This window comes from Urtica dioica, chromosome 7 (assembly GCF_054948205.1).
Source record: "Urtica dioica subsp. dioica isolate 48M chromosome 7, U.dioica_male_clone48M_v1_H2, whole genome shotgun sequence".
Taxonomy (NCBI): Eukaryota; Viridiplantae; Streptophyta; class Magnoliopsida; order Rosales; family Urticaceae; genus Urtica; species Urtica dioica.
In genome coordinates, this window is record NC_142762.1 from 23,101,103 (window position 1) to 23,127,886 (window position 26,784).

At 37.4% G+C, this 26,784-nt stretch overlaps 2 long non-coding RNA genes across 2 annotated transcripts; both read left to right on the top strand.

The window, feature by feature from the left end:
- The first annotated feature begins 14,117 nt into the window (after window positions 1-14,117).
- Window positions 14,118-14,758, top strand: LOC149390460 (uncharacterized). Its single transcript, XR_016300370.1, has 3 exons — window positions 14,118-14,309; window positions 14,570-14,611; window positions 14,697-14,758. It is a non-coding gene; the product is annotated as an uncharacterized LOC149390460 (long non-coding RNA).
- Window positions 14,759-15,156: 398 nt separating this feature from the next.
- Window positions 15,157-16,066, top strand: LOC149390461 (uncharacterized). The gene is made up of 3 exons (XR_016300336.1): window positions 15,157-15,327; window positions 15,841-15,891; window positions 16,042-16,066. It is a non-coding gene; the product is annotated as an uncharacterized LOC149390461 (long non-coding RNA).
- Window positions 16,067-26,784: the final 10,718 nt, after the last annotated feature.

Genomic DNA, 26,784 nt, shown 5'->3' on the forward strand with positions numbered 1-26,784 from the left:
GATGGATTGGACTTCCTCTTCACCATGATATTTAGCAGAGCGCCATCAGCCGAAATGTCAGACGAATAGATGTCTTCTGTCGCCTTCACCTCTGCACTATCATCGAGCTGAACGGTGCCCAGTCAACGGACGAGCTCGGAGCTTGCATGACCTTTTTGGCCTCCACCACGACTGGAAATGACGAGCTGGGAATCGAGCCTTCACTGACTTTGGAAGGCGAGCTCTTCTGAGCCTCCTTCTTGGCCTGCTTGAGCCTCTTCTTTTCAGCGATGTAGTCAATGTCCTCGTCCATCGAATTTCTCGTTGTATCTTCATCTGACACATGAGAATTATTTTGTGATTAGCACGATATCTATAATGATGTAGTTAAAGCAAAAACAAAGGCGCGATACTTACCAAGTTGGGATGCTGGAATCAAACTTGATCTCGGTCAATATCCTGCGAGGAAGAACCGAGATGGTGTGAAATATTTCCAATCACATTTACCGGCTCGCAACGCGGCAAGCTTGTCGTCGAACTCTTTGTTCAGCTTCGGTGCTCCAAGTTTAGCTACAAGAACAATAGATGAAGTAAAAATAAAAAAAAAATGTGTATACGCATCTAATTTTTTTTTTTTTTTTAAAGTGAGTTCGACTCGCTAAAATTACCGGGTGATGACACCTACTCCGTTAGAAGACGATGATGAAATGGACCGACCGAGTGTTCATTGACTTCAAAATAAAAATATATCCTACCCCAATGAAGATCCTTTCCGGGGAGACCTTCTATGATGCTGCAATCTGGAGCCTTAGATAGATAAAAGTAGAGGGAGAATGTTTCGAATTACGCTTCACATCACCAAGTCGGGCTAAATCTATGATAGTGAGATTGATCCCGCTCTCTTTGGCCAGAGTAATTAGTCCGAAAACTGTCCTAAGAAAGTTGGGACACATTTGAGGGATAGAATTCCTAAGAGAATCTAGATTTTTTAACAGAAGATGAGAGATTGGGAATTTGAGCCCGCATTCCCTAAAAGAGATTTCATAAACACAGCAATATCCTTCTTGGATAGTTGCCGCGTTGAAGTTATCAACCGCCAAAGCTAGACTGACCTCCACTGGAATATCAAACTCCTCAAAATATCACTCTAAATCTTCACCAGTGATAGTCGTTGGAGATCTCTAATCTCTAGAAACCTCATCTAATTTCTCAGGAGTCGACATTTGGATTATAGGTGAACCCTAAAATCTCACCAAAAGCATGAGCTGAACTCTGAAAAATCTGGGAAAGATCAGGACGAACTCGAGAAACTCAAAGGCGAAACTTTGAAAATTTCAAAGTCTAGAGAGAAAAAGCTACTAAAAAGCGAGATAAAAAGAAGGGTTAAAGGAGAACTGACCTCGAGATTTCACCAAAGCCGTATAAAAACGAGACAATGTAATGAAGAAAAATTCATCTCCCTATTTATTGACGTCGATTGAAGAGCCAATCACGTCAATCAGTTCAAATCACCCACTTGATTAGGTATCCCAACGGATTCTATTGAGGAAGCTGAAGCGTCGATTCATAACTGTCCCTCAGCGCGACACGCGTCCCAGGTCACTCGAAAGCCAGACACCGGTTTTCAAAATTCAAAATTTGGACGCATATATTGCCGCTAATAATTAATCCTCGAAAATAAAAGCTTAATTTACATTAGTTTATTTAATTGTGGGTGTAGGAAATGACCTCACCACCTAATTTCATCAATCGGGCCCAAGCGCACAAATTCGAGCTCAACAAGAGAAGACAATCAAACTCAACCCATCCACTTCGTCAACAGCCCAAGCCCAGTCCGCCTAAAAAGTACTCTAGCCTCTAGTCAGGAAGAAGTCAATCCTCATCACTCATTCAGCCCGAAAGAAGCGGTCATTAGCCGATCTCCTCGCGACTACGAAGCAAGCAAGCGTGCACCTGTTGTCTCAACTCACTCCAGGCCGACCACGTGTCCCCCCAGATCGACGATAGAGCTCCGACGACCACTACTATAAATAGGCGAAGAGCAGGACTTCACACGCACGCGATTCCTCATACTCTTGCTTTTAATTATTGTATTATTTTTGTACTTCTGAGCTCGTCAACTCTCGGTTTGTGATTGAGCTCGACCCCAGTTGTAATCAGCCTGACTAGCTTGCAATGTTTTCAAGTTTTATTTCAATTCTTATACGACGAATTCTTGAGATCTACACAAATACAAATAAATATGATAAACAAATATACTATATATATATATAGTTTCGTGATTATTGAGGGAACGAATCCGACATCAACAGACACCCAAACAAAAACAAATCTCTCTTAATTTTCACTATTTCAATGTACCTAATATCAAACACCACAATAGATTAGTTAATTTCTATATAAAAAAAAAATTCCTTCCACCTTTATCATTTTCATTTCCTCCAACTAAACGTAGTGTAAGATTGATAATAGTAAACTCATAATTAAATAAATAAAAGGTTTCAACATTATTATCTCTTATTTTAACATCACATATATAAATATCAATATAATATGAGTCTTATTGCCTGTTTTCGTGGACATAAATCCAAGCAATTTTCAAGATGTATTTTGTATTTTATTGTTCATAGAACTGGATAGCAAGTAATCACTACCCAGTGGATAAAACTGATCATATTAATTAGATGAAAAATACATAACTTGATAACATATAATCTTATTCTTAGGTGATCAAGTTACACGTATATTTCTAAATGCGGAACAATTTGGCACGTATATATTAAATAATGAGAATTGTCGGTTCATCAACAAATTGACATTACAAATTAAAATTATAACATTACTGAAAGCTGTGGAATATAATTACAATATTTTTGTCTTTTGTATTTTGCAGACATTGAACATAAATCAGCCGTCGACAAAATTGAAACAGTGCTTTTATCGAAAAAAAAATATATATTTTTTTAACAAATTGAGAGAGAGAGGACCATAGATTCTTGTTTAGTTTGAGCTGTACATTACCAGATCCAGATTAACCAATCATTGCCATAAGCTTATATGATATGATAGTAAGTAAACATTTGATAATCATGTCCAACATAAATCCAACACCACATATATATACATTATTGCATCATATACGTACAACACCTTGCAGATAAAAGAATATTTTATTCCGACCGTACGCATTGAATTAACAATAAGCCATTCCTATATATGGATTCTCATGCGGTTCGATTAATGGGAAAGAGCAATATATATGTATATTGCCGTCTTTCTAAGATCTTATCTTAAAAAATATCCAAAATTTATAATATTTTTTACAATTAATAAACTTCGTTTCGTATTTAATTTAAGTTTTTTTATAAAAAAAAGTAAGTGTAACTTAAATTTGTAGCATGCATCATCATGTGCGTCGCAAACCCGAAACATACACGATTACCCGATATTACTTGAATACTGAAAATTATTAAAATGTATCATGTCTTCAATTAAGGATTAATTTTAATGAGAATATGATATCATGGTGACGAAAGGAAATCATTTGGTTCATGAATGAAATCTTTTTCCAAATTTGAAAATTTAGGAATCAGTCTTGACCGACTTTTTTTTTTTTTTTTTTTAGACAGGATAAGGAGAGAGTAATGCGTTGATGATATTATTTTACATAAAATAAAAAATAAAAAAACAACTATTTAACAACCGACTGAAGATATAATTAAAAGGTCGATATTATATCATATATCACCGACGGTAAAACAGTATTGCCAGCGATCAACTCAAAACACTTGAATCGTTTTGTTAAAAAATATAGAAAAATAAAAAAAAATTCACATAATCAGAATATATGTAATTTCTTATAATAACATGTTATGAGCAGTATATCAGTTCTCGTTCTCGACTTTTTATTTTTATTTTTTTTTTATTTTATAAAACTTTAAGTTATTGACTTCAACAGTAAATGATGTTGACCAATACATTTTGTTTGAGACGGTAGTCTTTGATCCTCTATAACTCTTACTAATATCAATGTACTAAATTTCCAAATCATTGTGATCACATATAGCTATTTTTAAACAAATCTTGAAACAACTACCAAAAACACCCACAACATTTTTAACCGCGATATATCGTTGCTACCCACGACAACTATAGATAGAGCCGCAACAAATTTCCATAAATGAATTGACCTCGTATAAAAATTTACAACTAATTTAATTGATAATTAAACTTATTCAAAATTGCAATTTGATTTTACGTCAAAAATTGAAAATAATGGTTGATTAATTGATTTGTTAGGAATCTACTTAATGCATTATAAATAGGTTATTATGTGTACAAATGAGTATTTAAATAAATATTTTACCATGGATCAATTTCCCTTTGAAATTTTTTTTAAGAAAAATCACCACACAAAAATAAGACTTACTTGGACTAAAGATCTCATTTTGCGGCGGTAACACTACCAGTGGCGGACCCACGTTGAAGGCCCAAGAGGCCTGAGCCCCCCCCCCAAAAAAAAAAATTCAAGCTTAAATTTTTTTTTTTTCGGCCAAAATTCAGTTTTGGCCTCCCCACCCCCCTTCCGAGTCTGTATCCGCCACTGAACACTACTACATATTAGAGTTATTGAAGCAACATTTTGCTTTCGCTTCTAATCCATTTTACTATAAAATATATAAAGTACGTGATTGTGTGTATTTTTTTACTTGTCGATTTAAAAGATATAAAATCTTTTAAAAGTGACTTTCGTTAAATTTTAAGCGGTTTAAATTGTCTCTCTGCCCAAAAAAAAATATCCCAACCCCGTCCTTATTGAAAATGGTATTGAGGTTAAGAATTTTTTTTTACACAACTCATTGTGGTGGCATTCAAAATTTTTCTTATTTCAAGAAAATAGTTTTACGAAAGTTAAAACAACGAGCATGATCGCATGTTAAATAATACCAATCTCTTGAAGCATGCATCTTTGAAAAGATGTTGCATTTTGGACTCCATATCCTGATTTAGCATTGGCTTGATGCACATGATAAACCACAACCAAAAAAAAATCTAGAACTATGCTAAAAAGAAACAATCTAGAAATTGTGTGTGGGTACAAATGAATCAAGTTATTAGAGATGCACTTTACATAGTCGAATGATTACAAGGAATTCTAGGCGAACTTGTATACAAGAAAGGGTCGAGCTCTGTTAGAACTTTGAGAGAGAGTGTTTGGATCAATTCAGAGAAGAAGAAGATCTCTCATTGATGATTCAACTGATGTGACGTTTACAGGTATTTAAAAGTAACGACATTCAAACAAGAGAAAGTAAACGACAATAATTTAAACGAAATGAACAAACGACACGTCGTTTGTTCATACTACACTAACAGCCCCCCCGCAAGCTGAGCGTGGAGAGAGATGCAACGCAAAGCTTGGACCGCAAGGAAGGGAATAGGAGGCTGGAGATTGACTTGGTGAGGCCATCCGCTGTTTGATCAACGGCTGGGACATGACGAACATCAAGGCGGCGATGTAGGACCTTCTCCCGAACAAAGTACAGATCGATTTCAATATGTTTAGTCCGCGCGTGCAACACCGGGTTGGCAGCAATCATCACAGTGCTGAGATTATCACACCAAAGAACAGGCCGACGAGGCGAGTCATGGCCGAGCTCACCAAGGAGAGACTGAAGCCACAGAACTTCAGACGTGAGACTAGCAAGACTCCGAAATTCAGCTTCAGTTGAAGACTGAGATATCGTATGTTGCTTGCGTGACGACCACGCCACCAGATTTGATCCCATAAACACACAGAAGCCAGACGTCGACTTACGATCATCAGCATCACATGCCCAGTCAGCATCACTAAATCCACTTAAGGACATGTTATCCATACTTTGACGATCAACTCTAAGTCCAAAATCGATGGTGCCAGCAACATAGCGAAGAATACGCTTGACCGCTTTCCAGTGGGACACTAGAGGTCGTTGCATGAATTGGCAGACTTTGTTCACTGAGTATGACAATTCTGGGCGTGTGATGGTCAGGTACTGAAGAGCCCCAACTACACTTCTGTACAGTGAGGGTGAGTCAAACTCTTCACTCCCACACGCAGACAGCTTCACACCAGACGTCATGGGAGAGGCAATTCCCTTAGCAGACTGCATTTTAGCCTTAGCAAGTAGGTCTGAGGCATACTTCTGAGACAAGAAAAGACCAGAGACGACATGATGAACCTGAATGCCAAGGAAAAACCCTAGAGGACCAAGATCCTTAAGAGCAAATTACTGATGAAGATCTGACTCAGGGTCTCAAGGTGAGAGTGGGAGCTGCTGACCACTAGAATATCATCCACATAGACAAGTATGTACTGAGTGAACTCAGGTGTAACTCTGATGAATAGGGACTGATCAGACTGAGTTGACTTAAATCCAATGGAGAGAAGCACCAAGTGCAGCTTATCAAACCATGCCCGTGGAGCTTGTTTGAGTCCATACAATGATTTGTGAAGACGACACACCAGACTTGGACGGGTTGCATCTATGAACCCCTCAGGTTGCTACAAGTAAACCTCCTCCTTTAGGTCACCATTAAGAAAGGCATTATTGACATCTAGCTGTCTAATATGCCAGCCTTTAGCTAGGGCAAGAGTTAAAACCACCCGGATTGTAGTTTGCTTTACAACAGAGCTAAAAGTCTCATGAAAATCAAACCCTGCCACCTGTTCAAAACCTTTAGCAACCAGTCTGGCTTTGTGTCTGTTCAGGGTCCCATCTGAGTTTTGCTTCAGCTTAAACACCCATTTGCAACCTATTGCTTTCCTGTCAGGTGGGAGTGGGACTAGGCTCCAAGTGTTGTTGCGTATGAGTGCTAGATACTCATCAGTCATGGCTTGTTTCCAAGCTTCTGAAGACAGAGCCTCTGATACTGAGTCAAGTTCTGTAGCAGCATACAACACTTTGGGTTTGAATATACCATTTTTGCTCCTGGTAACCATTGGATGAGATAATGTCAGTGGAGGGGTGGGATTGGGAGGGATAGGAATGGATGAGGACAGCTCATGTGCAGGATGGTTCACAGATTGTGATGAGGGAGAGGTTGAGGATGGTTCATGTGAAGGAGTTGATTGTGGAGAGGGTGTTGAGGGTGTGGAGTGAGTTGAGGTTGATGATGATGATGGGGAATGTGATGAAGAGGAGGATTGAGAGGCTGAGGACTGAGAGGATGTCATAGATCGTGACTCAGTATGAGCACTACCTGGAAGACCTACTAGAGGCTGAGTTGGAGTGTGTGTGTGTGTGAAAGTTGATGAGATGAAAGCTGTGTTTGAGGAAATATGGTGGTGTAGGGGAACACTGCCTCATTGAAGACTACATCTCTGGAGATGAACACTCTCCCAGAGGAATCTAAACACTTGTACCCTTTATGGTTAAGGCTATACCCAAGAAAGAGACAAGGTTTTGAGCGGAAGTCAAGTTTGTGGCTATTATAGGGCCTTGTGTTTGGAAAGCACTCACAACCAAAGATTTTGAGTTGAGAGTAGGTTGGTTTGATCTGAAATAGCTTTTCAAGAGGAGACAGCATGTTCAGGACAGGAGTTGGAAGCCGATTGACAATGTAAACAGCTGTACGAAAATCTTCATCCCAGAATTGCATTGGCATGGTTGCTTGAGCCAGTAGAGTGAGCCATGTCTCTACAATCTACTGATGTTTTCGTTCAGCCAGACCATTCTGCTGGTGAGTGTGAGGACATGAGTTCCGGTGTATGATTCCTTGAGCACTAAGAAACCCTGTGAACGGTCTATACTCACCTCCCCAGTCAGACTGGACTGCTAAAATTTTATGACCAAGTTGTAGCTCAACCTGTTTTTGAAACAGCTGAAAAGTATGTAGAGCTTCTAACTTTTGTCTCAGCAAATATATCGAGGTATATCTCGAAAAGGCATCTACAAAATGTATGTAGTATTTGTAGCCACAGGCAGAGAGATGTGGTGATGGGCCCCACAGGTCAGTATGAATAAGTTGTAATGGTTTTGTGTAGACTGTGTTAGACGATGAGAAAGGATTTTTGTGAATTTTTCCTAAGCAGCAAGCAGTGCAGACTGAAAAAGAATTTTCATTGACATAAGAGATTTTACACGAGTGAAGAACTGACTTAACAACTCTATCAGAGGGATGAGCTAATCTCTTGTGCCAAACATCGAAAGCATTATTACATGAAGTTTTTGAGCTAGAAACTAGAGCATTTACAGTACTATTTGAATTTCTGACTAACTTGATTGTAGAGGAAGGCTGTAAGTCTGGTTGACAACTTGACTTTGAGCAGAAAAGGACCTGATTTTTGTCGAAGACATAGAGTCCATTGTAAAGTTGACCACGCATTAGAACCGACTTAGACACCTGATCCTTCACAAGACAATGAGTAGAGTGAAATTCAAAAAAGACATCATTATCTGCTACAAACCTAGACACACTAAGAAGATTTTTTGTAATGGCAGGAACATGAAGGAGTTTGTCTAGGACAAGAGGAGGATTGTGATCAGGACAGCTAAGAACAGATTGACCTATGTGAGAGATTGTGAGGCCCATACCATTTCCAAGAAGCACCTTCTCTGAACCAGTGAAGCCTTGTTTAGTCATGAGATTGTCTTCAGCTGATATAATGTGGTGTGTAGCTCCTGAGTCCGGGTACCAGCTGGAGTCCTGGCTTGTAGACGGTGTGGCTAGCATGGCTGAAGGATTGAAATCATTCTGAGAGATGTCATAGTACTCGTCAGTGCCAAGATTGAACTGATAGTCGCCAATTCCTTCATCACCAACTTCAGCAAGGTGACCTTGAGCATCATCTTGAAGCTGAGCCGGTCCTGAGAAGGTTTGATCAAACCCGTAGAAGCACGCTGTGACAATGTGTCCTGTTTTACCACACAGCTGGCACTGAACGCGTCCTCGATTTGCAAAACCACGACCACGATTTGGATTGGACTGAGAGAATCCTCTGCCAGTATTGTAGTTGGAGTAGTTTCCGTAGCCACCACACTGAGATGATTGTCCACCTCTTGGCGAATACTGATTACCACGATAAGCTCCATTGTTGTACTGACCTCGGCCAAAACTGGAGCCTCTGCCTCGACTCCAGTTGGAACTGTTGTTATACATCATCATGTTCGCCATTGGAGACTCGATCTGGTTCAGAGTTTGAGACTTCCTTTCAATTATACTCTCCTGAGTGAGGAGTAGAGATTCGACGTCAAGAACTGAGAGCGGCTCAACTCTCATCTCCAAACTCATAATGAACATCTCATATTCCTCTGGTAATCCACTGAAAATCGCATCGATGTGGTCTTTTGGTTTATATTCCTCACCAACCATGGCCAGAAGATCAATTAAGCTCCGAATTTTGAGAAGCTAGTCATTGATCGATATCGAGCCTTTCTTAATTCCATTCAATTGAGTCTTGAATTGCGAGATCTTTGCTGTAATTTGAGAAGCAAAGTATGTCTTCAAGGTACTCCAGATCTGAGCTGAAGTTTCGCACGACACCATTCGCGAGAGTAGATTATCGCTCATTGACGCCATGAGCCACGAAATGATGAGCTGGTCTTGCCTATCCCAAGCTGTGAACTGAGGATTGACAATTCCGTTCTCTCGATTTCGTTCGTTGGTAAATTCTGGTGGAGCTATCACTTCTGGTAGCAAAAATTTCTGCAGATTATGACCTCGCAGAGTTGAGAGCACTTGTTTTCGCCAAACAATGTAATTGTTGCTGTCGAGTTTCGAAGCAATTGGATGAGCAAATGTCACGAACGCCTGATTTGCGTTTCCTTCCATGATTGTCGATGTAGTTGTAAAAAGAAATAAGGTGTTTGAAGAAAGGATCAGAGGACGATGATCGGAGAAGAAGAAGATCTTCGATCAAGCGTCGAACGAGAAAAGCTCTGATACCATGTTAGAACTTTGAGAGAGAGTGTTTGGATCAATTCAGAGAAGAAGAAGATCTCTCATTGCTGATTCAACTGATGTGACGTTTACATGTATTTAAAAGTAACGACATTCAAACAAGAGAAAGTAAACGACAACAATTTAAACGAAATGAACAAACGACACGTCGTTTGTTTAGACTACACTAACAAGGTCCTATGTGTGTATGAGAGAGAGAGAGAGAGAGAGAGAGAGAGAGAGAGAGAGAGTTATTTCAAAATTAAAGAAGCAAATGAGGCTTGCTTGATATGCCTTTCATCGTGGCTAAGATTATTTATAGCCTTTCAAAACAAGGCCAACACATCATGTAGGCTGAATCAAAACCCCTGTATGTGTCACACAGCCGAGGAGTGAGTCATAGTTAAAGAATCTTAAAAAAAAAAATAAGAAAAAAGCACAAAGTTAAGGTACGTAATTATCACTTAAGATAAATAAAAAATATTACATGTCTAATTCTCTAATCTTGACCGAATTGTCTTAAGATAAATCAACAAAATGACATGTCTAATTCTCTAATCTTGACCTGATTGGCTTTGTAGAGGAGTGAGTCCTTGTTAACGATTTTTTTTCTTTAAAGCACAAAGTTAAGTTATGTAATTATCACTTAAAATAAATCAACAAAATGACATGTCTAATTCTCTAATCTTGACCCAATTGGCTTGCAACCTAAGGGGAATCATGGACAAGCATGATCCTTGTGACGTTGTGATCAACCAATCACAATTTTACAATTCATTAATCTAATTTAATTAGTCTAAGACTAATAGGAATATGACATGCGTAGAATCAAGGATAAAATTTGTCTTTAATTTTATATAAATGACATGGCCGTATTCCTAGTATTGATTTCCTCTAGCATCATATGCAAAAAGTGACTTTTCTAGTTGCATTTCACAAAATAAATTTCACACAACATTTGAATGTTGTTCCAATTTAACTAATTCAACATTTTCTAATTTATTTTACTAGTTGGAGAGACTTAATGGTTCCATATAAAAAAGCTTAAGATTGAATTCTTGGATTTAAAAGTTCACAAACCTTTTTCCAAAATTCATTCATAATGTCAATTGACTCAACCGAAGATTTGACACTGAAAATATGTTCGCTCATATGTTTTAGTCTTCTATTATGTATATTACTACTTTAATACGTTGGGATCCTTTGAATATCTGTTAAGGTTTACCCTTCATGAATATCTCATTAACTAGATGAGAATTGTAAAATTACTATTATACTCTTCTAGTTATTATTTCCTACTCTTATGTTGTTTATAAATACGCACAAGCATTCTTTATGGGATGGTGTTACCATATCACAATTTTTTAATTCAATGAATATTTTTAATTAAATAATAAGTCTAATTAATTTATTCACACTACAAAGAACAAATCATAACGTGATATACATTGTATTTCAGCAATCGTATTTCTGAATTTCATATTTATGAGAGCACATATCCCCAACATAACTATGCCATTTTTACTACTATTTAATTATGACTTTATAGAAGAACATTTATCATTGGCTCATTAAAGGAAGATGACTAGTCACAAGTGATTGTGTCTAGTGTCAAGATTTAGGTAAGCTTGAGTGTATTCATACGTAGTGACTTAAAGACTTTCAGAGCTAAATTGTTTAGACTTTCGGTCTTAGAATATTAGAGTCCCCAACACCATGTCTGTTGTCAATGGTGCCCACAAGAAGAGTTGTAATCTTTATATCGTACATTTGATGTAATAAGTCTCATGAAGACTCTTGCTTGTAATTGCTTATTCATTAATAAAAAGTTGAAACGTTCATTCATTATTCCGTGTCTGTTTGAAGCTTTATGATAAAAAATTGGTCTTTAGTCCATAAACAAACTAAACAACTTCCAAAGAGACAAATGTAGATTTGCATGAACAACCTCTTCGTAGTTTGCTTAAAACGATATATTCGCAATCTAAGGGTCAAAGGACTATTGACCTCAGTATGATTGTTAGAAGAATCTATGATGTCTGGTTATGAGGCATTGAGAGTTGGAGACTCTATAGTTCTTCTAGGTATCTTCCGAATGTACTGAATTGACCATTGCACTTCTAGAGACAAGATAAGAACAAACCATTTAACCTCTTACGTCTCGAAGTCACTACGTATGAATTGCATCGTGCTTACCTTAATCCAGAAATGAGACATGCCATTTCACACCTTACGTATTCTCATTTGAGAAAATCAGAGTTCGGACTCACTATGTGATTCCGAACAAGGCCTATTGGTGAAGTACTAAGTTGTGAGAATGTCATGAGTAACTTTGTGAAGTTCTCATAGACACTAACAGAAATATGGGATACAACTACAGTTTTTTTTTTTTTTTAACTCCAGTTTAACCTTTTAATGGAGTCTTTCAATACAGACTACGGTCACCTTTTTTTAGGCCTATATTAGACTCCAGTCGAATATAAAGCTGTAGAGAATGGTCTATTTTTCTCTACAGCTAATATAAAAAAGTAGTGGTAATACTAAAAAATTAAAAATGATCAAAATTTCACCATTTTTAAATGGAGGGAAATTTCCCACAAAATTTTGACACATTTACACAACAGTCAAAGGTAAAAAATGAGTTGTAATACTTAAAATATAAAAAATTAACAAAATTTTAGTTGGAGGGAAATTTTCCACAAAAGATTTTGTTTTTTTGGCGGTGTACGAAAACTTCAAATTCCACCAAGTATAGAAACAACACTATATTCACTTATACTAATTTCAATTTACCATTTTTTTATTCATCAAAGTCTCACTCTCATCCCGTTCTCCCTCTCTCACACGCACTGCATCCGTCTCATCACCTCTGTCATGCGCTCGACCGCCTTTGGCCCTACTTGAAGCCTTTGAAGTTTCTCTTTGCTTCTATTCTCGTCACATTACTACCAAGAACAACAAAAGGAAAAAAAGAAAAAAAAAAGAAATGGGACTTTAGTCTGGGCGATTTCGCGAGGGAGAGCGAGCCAGAGAGATTCCGAGAGATAGCTCGTGGCCCGTGACTCGTTCATTAACAAGGTAGGAGTTTCGATTTGAAAATATTTTCCTCTTTGGTCCGATTTTAGTGTTTCTGATTAGGGGTTTTAATTTCTTAGCTTGAGTTTCGTGGTTTGCTTATGCTTGGGCACGGTTTATGCTTATTTCTAATTAGAGTTTGTGAGCTAGGGTTTGTGTTTATGAATTTCTCTTCTTTTTGGCCGAAAATTGGATTTTAATATTTGGGGTTTTTACAATCTGAAGCTTGAATCATTGGATTAATACATGGGTCTCGATGTTTAAGTGTTGAGTTGGAGTTTTATTCGCTCAATTTCTAATTTTTTGTTCAGATTATTTGCTCGGTTTTGTGACGTGTTCTTAAAGGGTAATATTTGCATTAAGTGTTTATAGCCACAAAAGAAATGAAATATTTCTTTTCATACCTCTGCTTGTTTATTTATTTATTTTTCTAGAGAATACATAAATGGATTTTTACTTGCCAATTGCCGCCGCAAGGAATCAGAGGCGGTGGTGGTCGCTGGAGCTTCACAGCCGATTCATCAGCGCTGTAATTTTACAAGTTAAATGTAAAATACAAGTTGTGAGGATTGCTGTAATTTTCCACAGGTGCAACTCCAAAGCAGATTAGAGAATTGATGCAAGTCGATGGACTCACAAACGACGAAGTCAAGTCATTTGCAAGTAAGTCCAGTTTTTCCGTGGTATATGGATTGGATTGGGCTCGGTTTGTTGTTGTTCTTGATCTGAAATTCTTTGAGTTAGGGTTCCTGAATTTTAATTGATTTTTTGGCCGAAAATTTGTAAAGAAATTGGGTTTTTTCTATATTGTTTAGCTTGAACCTGTTAATTGATTTTTGGGTCTTCGTTTTGAGAATTGAATTGGAGTTTTTGCTTGGTCAATTTCAGATAGCCGGAGCTCCGCTCTTGTAGATGACAAAATGCAACTACACTTAAGATCTGTGTCACTATAAGTTTAGCGTGAGTTGAATTGTGTCTTCAGAAATCGAGCCAGAAACAAACAAGAGCGCATATACTTGTTTATTCGTGGATGGTTTATGTTTGTGTTGTAGAAATTACGAATTTTGTTTTCTCACAACACTTGTTTGCTATTTGGAATAATCTGAATTTCCATGTTCATGGTATGGCATTAGGCATATTTACCGGCCAAATAGCAAGGACATTTGTGAACAAAAAAATAAAAATAAAAATTTAACGCTGCAGATGACTACGGCTATCGCCATCGAAGATGTACGGCGAGAAGTGAAGATCTTGAAAGGTTTATCCGGGCACAGACATCTAGTTAAATTCTATGATGCATATGAAGACAGCAACAATGTGTATATAGTAATGGAGTGAGTATTCTCTTGTTCTTTACCTATAAGTTTGAACAAAAAAAAAAAGAGAGAAAAAATCTTTTATGAATCGCTTGGCCATTGAAATTTTACATTCTTGACTAGGTTTCTATGGTATTAGTTAAAACCGGTTCCAATTGTTACCATCTTCTTGCTGAGGTTTTGTAAAGTCATCTGCATTTCCAATCACCTCATAATGCACACTCTCTCTCTCTCTCTCTCTCTCTCTCTCTCTCTCTCTCTCTCTCTCTCTCTCTCAGGTTGTGTGAAGGTGGAGAACTTCTTGACAGGATTCTATTGAGGTAGTAGTTATTGTATCTCTTGTGTGTATGTGATATTGGTTTGTTATGAATCGTAACATGTTCAAATTTCTTGCCTGTATTGCAGAGGAGGAAAGTATACAGAGGAAGACGCTAAACTTATAGTGACACAGATCTTAAGTGTAGTTGCATTTTGTCATCTACAAGGTCTTGCTTGGTCAATATCAATTGGAACCTCAGCCTCTCCGCTCCGCCTCCGAATCTGATAGCCGGAGCTCCGTCACTCTCTGCCGCCTCTGCAAAGGAAGCTTTGCCGACTCTGTTCTCTGGTCGCGATTGTGTTCTTCACGCTCAGGTCTAGATTATCGTTGATATTTCAAAGCTGATATGGTTCTCTTTATCTCTCACATTTGTTTTTTCCATTTTTCCTTTCTGATATTCATCATGTTTTCTCTATTCGATTGTTTTCTCTCAGTTATCTGTAGCATTTTCTTTTTGTAAAATACAGTGTCTTATGTGCTTCAATTTTCAGCTTCACCTTATTTTGGTTTCTGGTTTATATCTGTCTTATTAGAATCTGAATTAGACTTAGCTTACGGTATTGAAACATGCGTGCTCTTTCAGTTTCAGGAAAGAAAAAAAAAGAGATGCTACAGTTACCTGAATTATACACCTTGTTATCGTGCTTCTACAGTTACTGAAATTTATGAACTCACTCTTGTTATCCGTACTCTCAAGCTCTCCACTCCTAGCTTTGAGTAATTTTTCTCTTCTCTCTTTCGATTAAACTCTAGATCATGAGATTTATAACATAATGAAAAGAAACCTGTTTGTCTTAGTTATGTTTACACATTTTTTTTTCTGTGAATTGTCTATGTATATTAAAACTAAATGCATTAAGAAAGTTTAATATCAACATAGGTAGCACTGGAATGAATCAGACAATTTCCATAGATGTGGTTCGTAAGCCCTACCACAAAGATGCCTGGAATTCAATAGAGATGTTCATTAGGACTGTGATTTGTTTATTTGATCTTGGTTTCTGCAATATAGTCGGAATAGTATATCTTCGATTTTGAAAACTGCATCGGAACAAGGGTTTTACGTGTTTTTATTTTTATTTTCCTACCAAATGAGATTTGCTGCAGATTGTTTTCACTTAATAGGGAATAACACATCTAGATTTCTTCTTGGTCAATAATGGCGGTGAAATATCCTATTTTTCTCTTCGTTGACTCAATGTTTCTTATGGGATTTTTTTATTATCTCAGGACGATCCGCCTCTCGCCCAGCACCCCGTGCTGCTCCCCGTCCCGCCCCAGGTATTTACTCTTCATTCTGTGTATTACTGAAATCATAATTATTTACAATACAAGATTCTTTGATTTAAAAGCTTTACTTGAAAAATACCTGATTAAACCAAATAAAGCTATGTGCAATTTTTTAATCAACAAATTTCTGATTCGATGCAGTTCATCAAGCACCTCCCCCGGCTCCTGTCCAACAAGGCGGTGGTGGTGGGATGCTAAGCGGTATTGGATCCACGATCGCTCAAGGTATGCTTCGAATTCTTCGACGCAAACCAAAACCATCTAATGTATGCATTACAGATCATCTTCGCAGTGAATTGGTAAATGAACGTGTCTGCTATTTTTATCCCGTTTGTGCAGGAATGGCCTTTGGCACCGGAAGCGCCGTTGCTCACAGGGTTGTCGATGCTGTGATGTGTTAATTTCTCTGATCTCTAGTTGTTTCTTAGACCATTAACTGTTAGTAAGTTTCTTATATTTGCTTTGTTTACATCAACTCAAGTATTCATGGTTGAAACTTTACTTACAGGTCACATTCATGAAAAGCTATATTGTTCTTTTTTTCCTGAAAAGATACCATGTCTATTGCCTCAATCCTAGTTAGAATATTATATGTATAGAACTCATTAGGTACAATTTGGAATTTGTTTTGGAAATCATTATTTGGTGTTTTTTTGGATATTTATGTAAATGATATTTATTATTGATTTAATGAAATATGAGATTTTTTGGATATTATTATTGTGTTTAATATAAATGTATTTTTTATTTAAATATATGTTTTTATTAAAAAGAATTTCTCTACATAGATAAAATGTAGTCTATATTGTTAAAATATAACTTCATGAATATAAACTACACCTAAAAGATGTAGTCTTCAACAAAAAAGACTGAAGTCATAGACAAAGAGATAAGACTCCAGTGCAATAGATGCCACAAAAACGCCGTAGTCTGTCCAACTCAATTAATTATAACTACTCTTTAAAGCTGTAGTGTTTATTGACTCAAAATTTGAACAACTACATTATAAAAATGTAGTCTTCAACAGAAAAGACTGGAGTCATAGGCAAAGAGATAAGACTCCAGTGCAATAGATGCCACAAACACGTCGTAGTCTGTCTAATTAACGTTGTAGTGTTTATAGATGCCACTAGTAAGACTACATCTAAACAATGTAGTTATATATTTTAACTACAGTCTTATAAAACAGATACACTACGGCCAAACACTAGAGTCATAATCAAAGAGATAAGACTCCAGTGCAATAGATGACAGTCAGTAAACTGTAGTGGATTTAAAATGACTACGGCGTTCGGCAGTAGTTCGAGGCCAAATTTCTGGTAGTGAGATATGGAATTCATGTACAAGATTGCTGAAATGCAATATATATCACCTCATGCTTTGTTCCTTGGAGTGTGAATAAATGAACTGGCCAGTGCCCACTCACTAATTCCTTTTATTTCGAGTGATTTAGTGATAGAAACTTTCGTGGTTGCTCGAGTTGCCGAGGAAAGAAAGAGAGACGTGCTGCGAGGGAGACGAGCGTTGCAACTTTCCAAAAGCTTCTCAAATTTCAAGCTTCAAGAAAGGTTAGTAAACTTCTATGCTCATAATAGTTTTTATTTACATGTGCTTGCTCTTTGTCTAGGTTAGTAAAAACCGTTTTACTTGAAAAAGAAAATTTTTAAAATTCCGCCGCTTAACGAAGCGTTAAACTTTTTCTTAAACCCTAGATCAATTTCAACAATGTCTTATAACAAAACATCACGAGTTCTCCTAATATTTTTCTAATGGAATAAATTGTCCATTTATTCCTAAAATTATGGTAATTACTTTTAAACTACGATTATAATGAAGAAATGTACGCAAATATGAATTTTGACTTTTCACATGTTGCAAGTAGTTTAAGGAAAAAGACTTATAAATCAGAACACATACGTAAACAAATGAATGTTTCAATGATGATGATGATGCCTTTTACCTCATGCTACTTAATGAAATCATAGCTAATCTTGAAGTAAGTGGGCCTAATCCGAGTTGAAATTATGGTTAGTCAAGATAAGATGTCGCACATAATGTAGAGAATGTATACGGCAATATATTTCAATGCAATAGATGGAAAATATTATGTAGTGCATAAAGTAAATGACACAAAGAATAGTGACTAAAATTATATTAAGTCAGAGACAATATATCACACAAAATGTAGAGTCAATGTATGTGGCAATCTGTTCCGATGCACACAGATATATAAAAAGCAGTGCGTAAAAGTAAATGACACAAAAATGGTAACCCAGTTTGGTGTAACATCACCAACACTGGAGTGCAGTGTGCCTAGTGGAAAAAAAACTTCCATATATGAAAAGTAGTCAATAGTACAATAATGTACTTACGATCCTTGCTTCAAGGCCATTTTTTCCTATTACTACCCGTGAATTACAAATCAGGCTCCCCTGAATCTGAGATCCCCTCAATTCCACTCTCAAGCACTCTCCCAGTGTTTGGTATTCTAATCAAACTCCCCCCGGATATGAGATCCCCTCATTTCTACTCTCAAATATTCTCCTAGTGTTTTGTATTCTTCGATGTCAACGATCGTGAAAACTTCAATCAGGAAATCATAGAACGCAATAGAAGCTCTAACGCTTAATAAGACGATAAATAGCGTACAAAGTATTACACCACAACCACCACACAATTAGTTTCTCAGTCCATTGGACTTGCACGTCTAAGAACCCTAATTGTTTGAATGAATGCGTCAAAGACCACTAAGGGCAGATGCTCTCTTTTATAGTGGCCATACATCTCTGTAAGTCAAAATAGGATTTCCATACCCATTCACGCAGAGAAAATATATGTAGAAAATCTTCGATTGATAATTTTTGCGAAACGCAGTTCTGCGCACAACGGCCAAGATGTCTCAACATATCCTGGAGTATGTTGCAAGACATCTTGCCGAACAAACTTGCAATAAAAAAAATATGCCAACAACACACGTAACAAAAAAGTCCATCTTTGGAAATTTTTTAGGCAAGCTCTTCCAGAGCAATACTCATCAGATAAAGTCTTAGTAAAAAATAAATTGACACTCGAACATAGAGGCTAGTAATTAATATGTTCTGATAAATGATAAATTAACTACTTATCCCCTTGATTGCCTAAAAAATAGAACATAGGAAATGATCAACCAAAACACATGGAGGCAGAATTCTGATAAACACACAGAGTACTAAAGCAAATAGCAGAAGCAAACACAAATCCGGAATGTAGATGACTAAACACACAACTAGAAGCATATAGACTGATCAACATACAACTAGAAGCAAAGATACTGATCAACACAATTCAACCATAGAGCAGAGTCTAAAACAATACGGTCATCAGCAAATATCTGAAACCCAAGAAGAAGGTGCATACCATCATCAAATATCAAGAATGTGAACATACCAGCAGAAGAGCAAATATCCAAATGGTGTACAGACGCAAGCAAACGAATCAAGTTCTAGGAGACAGAGAACCAGAAGTACGATCTTCATTATCATAAACATTAGATGATTATAAACCAACTACATCTTCTTCTTCTTAAGCATCACCAGTATCTTCAGCAGGATGAGTATGTTGGGAGAAGAAAGCTCTATCATTGTGAGCAACATATGCTAGGAGCATGATCTATGAAGCACCATCACACGGATTTTCGGCGAGTAGAGGAGTCGTTGATCTCTTGCAAAGCACTAACCTCATGGATCAAGACTTTCAAAATGTGACTGTGCAAAGGCACAAACGGGGAGGGGGGGGGGGCTACATCACATGTACCAAACTCAATTTCGAAAGAAGGCCCATTAGATGGCCTAACAATATCAATGCCATGTTTCCCTTCAACAAACTTGTTACTAAAATTTAGCTTTTCGGGAACTGCACCAGCGACATCATCATCATGCAAACTATTTCTCTTTTGGGAAAAGAGAATACAGGTGATCAAAGAAGGAAAACCAATAGGCCGCTTAATAGCATAGCACTTGGCATGCTTCAGTACATGCTTGAAACAAACTAACCAAATCGAAAACAGCATGTGCACCCGTCTGATAAAGAAGACATGCTAGAGAAGGAGTGACGCATAAGCCATGAGAAGATGATGCCCAGTTAACAATTCTAATCCTATAGAGGATTGAATACTTAGCACTCAAAAATTTCGAAGGCAACATTCTCTTCTTCGGTCAAACATTCTTAACATCTTTATATAGCACATGCACAATACTCTTCATGGAGGATAGACTATCGGCATAGATTAACCTACCTTGCCCCATGTAGTCATTAATAACAACCAGAGATAAATCAAGACACTGACTTCTCACATGCCTTCCTGGAGATAGAACTCTCAAGTATGTTGAGACTGGTAGGCAGATTCATAACAAATTCATTCACCAACATGGGATAATAAGGACCAATCCCAATCATAACCTTCATCAGGTTCACATCACTCAATAACTCCATGATCTTAGCACGCTTCTGATCATTCTCTATCAGCTCATTCTCATAAACAATCTTGCGATGAAATACAAACTTCCACTCGATCACATTATGCTTAGAGTGAGATGGGACATTGATGATGGGAACTGAGGACACATTCTTATGAAGATTCTTCTCATCAATTGAGTGCTTCCCAACTTTAGAGCGCTTGGCAGCTCGCTCATCTTCTTATTCTTCTTCCTCAATGTCGCCCAGGATGTCAACAATATCTTGCTCGACATCTTTAACAAGAGACTCAATAGCAGGAGTCTTCTTCACAGAGTTCTTCTTCACTACTTTCTTTACATTCTTCTTTTTACCCTTCTCAGCAACCTTATTCTTCTTAGGCACCAAAGAAGCCAACACAACTTCATCTTTATAAAAAACTTTGCTCTTCTTCGAGGAATTTTTCGCAGTACCAACAACAACATGCATAGTCTCAACAGGTGCCTCTACAAAATTCTTCACAATAATGCTCTCAACAGCAAGATAGTTAGAAGGAGGAGGGGCATCCTTCTTAATATTATCATCAACAGAATGAGAAAGATTCTCAAGAGAAGGACCAACCACAACAGTAGAAAAATCACAAATGGAATCATGCCCATTCACAAGGGATCAGTGGCATCCAAAAGACACTCAAGATTATCAGAGCCCTTGATCACGACTTCAACATTCCAAGACCTATTACCTTGGTCATTTTCAACATCACCTCTATCAGCCATTTCATCTACGTTCTCTTCATCATCATCGCCATAAATAGAGGCAATAGGAGCATAAACCATCACATGGGGCACTTCAAATGAAGAGATGTTGGGCTGATCCTCAATATGGCCAGGATGATTCTCATGTTCAGTCGATAGAGATGAAAGCACAATTTTCTCTTCAGATGAGTCATTGCGGGACGCATCCCCAGTGATATCTGATATAGACAAGGCATCATTCTTCAGTTTCTTCGTGGTTTTTCGAGTGGAGAATTTTCTCTTGCGGGTGGGAATTACCTTAGGTGAGACACCTCCGGACTGACCATTGGCACCTCTACCAGAGATCATTCCCATCACGCGAATATTGTGCATGTTCGTCTCTCCCTTTACATCTTTCTTTGTCATAATCTTCTTCTTCGAAGCCTTCTTCACGAGGACAGAAGTCCTGGCACCACTTCTCGTTCTCACCATTATCAACAAAAACAGTAAAAAAAGAAGAAAAATTCGAGAAACACAAATACGCGAAGAAGCAATCAGAATTTTCACACATAGCGTAAGCAAAATTTCAAGAAAAATCAAGTTGGTAAAATTCAAAATATGAGAGATTGCATTTAACCTCCTCCAGAAATAAATCAATTATCACGTGAACTGAGAGGCATAGAAGTTCAAAACAATGTCGCACAATCTGTTGGGCTAACTAGAGCAACGAAAATAAATACACACCAGAGACAACTGAAAAATACCGAAACACTGTCGAATGAGCCAACCAGAAAGTTGAGCCCATGAGCAAAAACGAATAATACGTGAAATGCTATCGTGCAGTCGAATGGACCAACCATATATATGGGCCCGTGAAAAAGAACAAGAATATATCAGAAAACTGTTGTACAGTCAAATGGGCCAACTAGATAAATGGCTCCTTGAGTAAAATAGAGAGATAATCACATATCCACTGGTCAGTCGAATGGGCTAGCTAGATAAATGGGCCTATGAAGAGCAATACTGGCCTAGACCCAATAATTGCTACAAGTACATCACACAAATACCAAAAGTATATCGAAGTGCTTCAAATTGATTAGCTTCAAGAGCTTAAGTAAATATATCAGCAAGTTGTTTTCTCCACAAGCTCATGAATAAAATGGTGGCAAATATCAATGTGCTTAGGCTATGTCGAACAAGATTCTTGAAAATATTGATGGCACTCATATTTTCGCAATACAATTTAATGACATCTTGAGGAACATCATACTCAGCAAACATCTGTTTCATTAACAAGAGTTGAGTGCAGCTAGTTCTTGCAACAATATATTATGTCTCTGCATTGGACAAGGAGACATAAATATACTTCTTACTGAAGCACAAAGTTAGATCATTCCCAAGAAATAAATAACCACCAGGTGTTCTCTTTATGTCTTCAGCATTCCCAACCCAATCAGCGTCACAACAATAATCCAGAATGGATTTGGTATCAAAATAATACAAGAGACTATACAAAGCAATACCAACAATATATTTGATGATGCGTTTTACCTAAGTGAGATGACTAACCTTAGAGTTTGTATGATATCGAACACTGACTCTAACATAAAATGTTATATCCAGCATACTGGCTGTAAGATAAGGCAAGCTTCCAATCATGCTTCCATAAGTCATGTCAGCGATATTATCTGAAACATCTTTCTCGACATCAGTACTGGCAGGTGCACAGTCCTCCTCATCCAAACTCTCAATATCTGCATGATTGTGCATCATGACGTTGGACTTTCTCCCCTCCAGATTTAATAATGAGTGGTAGAAGAACCCGGACAACATCCATTCCATTTGAGACATGACAAGAACTATTAAATATTTCATCCCAAACGTGGTGAGGAAATATTTGGCATAGATAATCACTTTGGCCTCTCTTGAAAAGTATGATTCTTTCGCTCCACGAAATAGCAGAGAGGTAATGAGAACATAAAAATCACAAGAGATACTTTCAGAGCTGCAGAACAAAGAGACGCTCAAGTTCATAAACTCTCTTCCATGATCACTTTGACTTCACACATTCTTTCTAATACTTTCGCCTTTTTCATGTTGTAGGCAATGATACAAGGCTTAAAACACAACAAAAGTATCAAACTTCTCAGATAAAATCAACACAAGCATACGTAGAATAGTCATCCACACAGAAAAAAACATATTTCTTCCCTCGAAAAGTTTCCATTTGCATTGGACCCATGAGATCCATGTGAAGTAATTCTAGAGCATACAAGATAGTAAGATGTTGAACCATCTTGTACGACTTCCTTACCTGTTTTTCGACTCGACAATCAAAAAAAAAAATTTCCTTCCTCGATCTTGAGTTCAGGAATTCCTAGAATAGCCTTCTCATATATGATATTTTGCATGCTTCTCAGAGTCAGGTGACCAAGCTTGTAGTGCCATAACTTGGTTTCTTCATTTGAGATAAGACAAGGTTGATTTAATGATGCTTTTGCAGGGGACCACATATAGCAATTATCAGAGGACCGAATTCCTTTCATAAGTTTGACCTATTACTTGTCAGACATAACACACTATTTGACAAGAAAGTCTTGATAAAAAAAAGTTGACTAATATTGATAAGATTAGCAGTAAGACCATCAACTAATAGCTTTTGACACTTGTTATGTGGCGAGAGCAACCACTATCAAAATACTAATTTTCATTGGTTGAAGCTCGAAGAGAGATGTATGCATTATTAGCCTAATAACCAGCTTTAAGTACTCTCCAAACTCTGCGGCTGTTTAAAGTTTTCACATTTTGAGGTCTATGAGAGAATTGAGGGCGATGAAGATTTCTTCTTCCATATAGACAATAGCAAAAAGGACGTATATGACCACGATGACCACAATAGTGATGGATCCAACAAGGTCTGTTGACATGAGACCTCATTGATATAATAATAGGTTAATGATGAAATTTGCGTTGATGCATATCAGCGCCAGATGTCAACGTCATCTTGGGAGGCGTATGTTCAGTTCCCTTATCAGTGGGAGGAATAAAGGCGGTATTGGAGCTGGAACCACCATGATTGTAGCCAATCCCTTTCATGTTCTTTGCAGGCTTCCCAAAAGTGATAATCTTATCAATGTTATCAGTTCATGAGTTTAGTATTCTTAAAGACTCAGTCATCTTCTCAAGCTCAGAGTTTAGATGTCTCACTTCACGCTTCAAGTCGCAAATAGTCTCTGAAAATCTAGTCTTGTCCTGTGTAAGAGACTCAATCAATCATTTCTAATTTTCCAAAACTTGTGGTTCTTCAATCCACTTATCGTAAAAAAAAAAAAAAAAAAAAAAAAAAAAAAAAAAAAAAAAAAACTTTGTAAGTATCAGCATAATTTATCAAAAAGTTCATCATCATCAGTGGCAAGAATAGGAAATATCAACACGATTAGAAGAACTGGCAACAATATTGAAATCATTAGTGATATTATCACAAATAGAGGCTGTAAAGGCCACAAAATGGCTTATTTGATCAGATTCATCTCATCATCCGACTAATCATCAGAGAGTGTAGCAGTGTAGTCTCTTTTCTACTTCCTCTTTCTGAATGTGTCCAAACCCCTTACATTCACGGCACAGTGTCCCTTTGGATCTGTTGGGATTGTTGATGTTTGATATGTCACCATCACATTCACGTCTCTAAAAATTTCCACCATTCTGATACTGTTATCTCGGCTGATTGCCTTTGACAACATGTCAGCATGTGAGACATTTTTCCTGGATCTCCTATCGAGCCTCCTCATGATCCTGCCAAATTCTTTGGAAAGCATATCAATAGAATCACCAACATCATTATCAATTTCAGAATGGACCTGCTCCCTCTAATTAGTAATGGAGTTTTTGAAAGCTACACCTTTATTCTTCTTCTAGGTTTAGGAAAAGACAATTCATAATTCATGAGAGAACCAATCTGCTCGCCGAATTTCATCTGGAATAGATCATGTACTTCTTCATTGACAATAGTCTTCATTCTAAATCTTTTAGAGAGAGATCTCATAATCTTCGGACAAGTTTCTCATCACTCACAGGAACTCCAAGAGAAAAAATCATTAGCGATACCTCAGATGCGAACATTGGATTCAGACATGGTCTCCTCTTCAAGCATATTCATGGCCTCAAATTTGGTAGTGAGAAGCTGGAGTCTTTGACTACGCACTTTGGAGGTGCATTCATGAGCAACTTCTAGGATCTCCCAAGCCTGCTTGGCGCTCTTACATGTATTGATGAGCTTTGAAATATTCTTATCAACACCATTGTAAATAGCATTGAGTGCATGTGAGTTACCAAGGGTATCTTCATCTTATGCAATATTCTAGTCCTTATTTATGAGAGTAGGAGCAAACCATCCATTGTTAACAGCTTTCCAAGTCTTGTTGTAAACAGACTTAAAAAAAGTACACATGCGAGCTTTCCAGTAGGCATAATTTGTCCCGTCAAGCGCCGGTGGACGATTAACGGATCCGCCTTCTCTTGTATTATTTATCACAAAATGAAACGGTCGACAACACATGAACCACACCCTAAGATTTGGGTGCTCACTCAGATACCAAATAAAATTATGTTCAGTCAGAGACAAGAAGTCACACATAATGTAGAATCAATGTATGCGAAAATCTGTTCCGATGCAATAGACTTATAAATAAAAAGCAATACGTAAAAGTAAATGACACAAAGAATGGTAACCCAGTTCACTTCAATGTCATCTACTCTGGAGGGCAGTGCCCGGTGAAAAAGAAATTCACTATATGAAAAGTAGTCAATAGTACAACACTGGACTTATATGAACGATCCCCGCTTCAAGGCCATTTTCTTATTACTACCTGTGAATGTCATATCAGGTTATCCCTGAATCTGAGATTCCCTTAATTCCACTCTCAAACACTCTCCTAGTGTTCAGTATTCTAATCAGGCTCCCACTAAATCTGAGATCTCCTAGTTCCATTCTCAAATAATAGACGATGAAACAGCGTACATAGTACACCACAACCACCACACAATTAGTTTCTTAGTCCGCCGATCTTGCATGTCTAAGAACCCTAATTGTGTGAATGAATGCGTCAAACACTAGTAAGGGCATCGGCTCTCTTTTATAGTGGTCATACATCCCATGAAGTCAAAATAGGGTTTCCTTACCCATTCACACGGAGAAAATATATGTAGACAATATTATATTAACAAGTTTTGAGAAACAGGAAACTTACTAAAATTATAATTATGCGCACAGCGGCCAAGATGTCTCCACATATCCTGGAGCATGTTACAAGACATCTTACCAAACAAACTTGCAGTAAAAAAATAAGTCAACAACACACGTCACAACAAAGACGCAGTTCGATGCAAGGTCACTTAATCTAGGGGTAGTTTGCTCAATGGAAAGGAAATTCATTGTTTAAAAATAGTCAATAGTATGCGATGGTCTTATATGAATGATCTCACTTAAAATACCTTTTCATAGTACTACCTGTGAATTTCAACTCAAGCTTCTCCTGAATCTGAGATCTCATCGCTTCCACTCAAACACTCCCCACATGTTTGTTTATCTTCAATGTCAACAACCGTGAGTACTTAATCAAGAAACAAAAAACCCAAACGAGACTCTAACGCTTTATGAATTGGGAATACTGTCTAGAGAACTACACCACACACATCACACAACTAGTTTCTCAATCTG